The sequence below is a fragment of the Rhagoletis pomonella genome, unplaced genomic scaffold, assembly GCF_013731165.1.
Source record: "Rhagoletis pomonella isolate Grant_MI unplaced genomic scaffold, Rhpom_1.0 Rhpom_scaffold_00003, whole genome shotgun sequence".
In the NCBI taxonomy this organism is placed as follows: Eukaryota; Metazoa; Arthropoda; class Insecta; order Diptera; family Tephritidae; genus Rhagoletis; species Rhagoletis pomonella.
Genome location: NW_023458557.1, coordinates 17,894,712 through 17,897,989, shown reverse-complemented (window position 1 = coordinate 17,897,989; position 3,278 = coordinate 17,894,712).

The window sequence follows — 3,278 nt, the reverse complement described above, 5'->3', positions numbered from 1 at the left end:
TAAAAGCTATTATTCAAAATTGGGTGTAAGCATTCCTCACAAGATAATTGTAAATCAGTGGAAGAAAATACGGAGTGGAATTTTCTTCCGTTATCATTTAAAATCGCATTGTGCTGGTTAAAGCCATAAGATAACAAGGTACTGATGAAATGGTTGTCGATGTCAGACCTGAAGTTATGCAGAAGTAAATTATTACCATGGTAAGTCCAAGATGACAGTGAAACCCGCTTAAGTATCCTCCCGCTTAAGTACCTAACCCGCTTAAGTAACCAACATTTTTGTCACCGTGAATTTTTTAATGTAATCTGAAGAAAATCCCTCTCTTATGTACCTCCCTGCTTATTTACCGAACCCACCTAAGTACATACACTCAGAAAAAGGTTTAGTTATAATTACCAAGATTTGGTTATAGTGACCAAGTGGCATAGTTGGATATGGCGAAATTAATATCTAGTTCACGAAATTCTGCAATTTACTTGAGACTTCTAGTTGGGCCAAATGTATATTTGTTAATAATTACAAAACGACTACCTTGAGTGGACAATATTGTTAGTTGAATAAAATCATTGTTGAGCAAATATAAACAATGCTTTGGTTGATACAAGTTTTCAATTAATTTTGTGAACTTGCTGTAGCCGTGAATCAGCTAACCGTTTATTATTGGAAAAAGGGTTTCAGTTTGACACAAATAAAAATTTACTCGATGGTTGTTGTGCTTACTTTCTTCTTTTATTTGCATATATTAAGCATAAAAAATACGTACATATTTACATAAATAGTTACTAGTGGAAATAATACATATGTATATGGTGGTAAGAATTTCCTAAAAAGAAACGATGGAACAGGAATAGTCGTGCGAAAACCCAGGTCAATATCTGCTGGAAGTGCTGGTTTAAGTATACTGCTTTGCTTTTTCCTTGGCTAAATAGATACTTTCAAATAATAATTCACATGAATTATATATCCACTGAGAAATCCCGGTTGGCATCAAACTTTATATTTTTAAATAACTATGCGCACACCGAAACAACTCGCGGCGATGGCAAAACTGAAACCGAGACAAACAAGTCTGGGCACATCATAGCACACACTTTTCTTTCTCTACCTAGCGCAGTGATCGACATGCCATAGCTTACTGAGCGCTCTATGACCACACGCGTGTTTCACCCATATACGAACCAGTGTTGCCATTTTAGCCGTTTTCCGGCTAGATTTAGCCGGTTGCGATAGCAAACACCCGGAGAAATTTCGATTTAGCCGGTAGCCGTTTTGCAGAAACAAAATTTGCTGTTTTTAGTCGATTTCGCTATTTGCCTTGTTTTCTTAAATTTCAAATATGTATATATGTTTCAATTTTTGACTAAGCGACCCAAAATCTGTTAGAGATGGCCACTAGCCTTATCGGGGAGAAAATTTTCATGTCAGGCAGGGTTGTATGAAATTGGGCCGATTTCGCTTATTTTTATTTTAAACGAAGAAGGGATTTTCTTCATAAAATGTTTGTTATAAATGTCTTAATTTCAAGTGTGAAGTTTTATTCGCAAACTTAAAAAAGAAGAAATTGTTTCACTGTTAAGAAACTTAAGATGCGTTTGTGTTTGGATATAGTGCCAACAAACAGAATAAATATTACATGTTCCCAGATAGTCAATTCTGCCTAAATTACAAAACATCATTTTTGCCCACTCCCAAAGGTTTAAGGTAAGGGAAAAATTGATATTTTCAAGCACTATGTACACATATGTATTTTTTTAAACTAACTTTTTTGCTGAGAATTTATTTAAATTCCAAAAACCGAATGCCAACTTGAATTAAAGGAACCAACACTGAAGTGAATCAAATGAAAATAAAAGATCACAAATTTATATGTAAAGCAAAACTCTCTGGGAATTTTACGAGACATCTGCCGGTCATATGACCGGTCATCTAAATGGGAAATCTGCAGTCTTTTGGCATCATATTTTACATCAGAATTGAAAGGATTTCTGAAAAATCTGACCAGTTCTTTTGTGTAACTGTGATTTTGCATCCCTTGTCAACATATGGCCTCGGTTGATGTTATCTTAAGGTCGTTGTTTTACTGCCTTAAAATTGAAGGGAAATTTTTACAGCGTTTTTTATGTGTATTGGTTTCTATTTGAGTGTATTGAAAATCGGTCAGTCTGAAAAGGCCTTGTAGGGAAGACAATAGGTTTGTTCGTCGAAAATCCAGTGAGAATTATCACTCAAAATATCATATAGTAAGAACAAATGCTTCCAAATTCTCTCTCATGTAGAGAAACCTGCAATTTTATGTACGAACGCAAATTTGCAAGTGTTTGCCAGCTAGTGTCCACGGTTGCATTTCAAACAAAAGAAATTTGTATAGAATTTTTAAAATTCTTTCAGAGGGGCAAAAAACAGGATCTACGTGTATATATCTTGTCCGACTTTCTTCAACATACGTTTCAATTTCTTTGTCGGGTTTACTGTATCGACTCTGGTTGAGATTGCATTCCGATTAAGAATACCGTTTTTTTTGCCGAATACCTTGCAAATCATTGGAATTAACTAAATTAATTGAGTAAACAAGTATTAACTTACATTTTTCATTTTAAAATCGCTCCAGTTTGTAAATTTTTAAATTATCGTCGACAAAAAATCCAACCATGTGCCACAATCATATGTTTTTTTCCTAATTGCAAATTCTTGCTGGCAAAACTTTTTCCGGCTCGAAATTGTAACTTCTCTCCAAGAAATAGTCTTTTTACTCGTGATTTATGTAAATAAAACATGTGAAATTTAGTTCAAACATTTTAGCCGTTTTTAGCCGGTTTTATTTGCCAATTTAGCCGGTTCGTCCAAAAAGTTCTGGCAACACTGATTCGAACAGCGGTGGCGAAGCAATGATTTTCACGCACACAGTCTCATTCATTGAATCGTTTTTATGCAATGGTCGGCATATTAGTTCATTCAAACGATTCAATAAGTGGGACTGAGTGCATTGCTTAGCTGGCTCTCTTCGTATGTGAAACACACATGCGCTCAGAGAGCGCTGAGCATTATTTAGGGGTGGCTCACAAGCATGAATATATTCCGCTCTCAAACCAAATCGTGTTTGCCTCAACTAAGATTTGGTAACTATGACTAAACCATGTGTTGAAAGAAAGCTTATCTGTATTAGCAGAGCTTAATGAGATCCTTTTAGGAACCATACGTTAAGTTGAATAGAATTTGTAGAAATATGCTTCAAAAAAAGTATTTATTAGTATATGCCAAACCCTTCAACTACATTAACG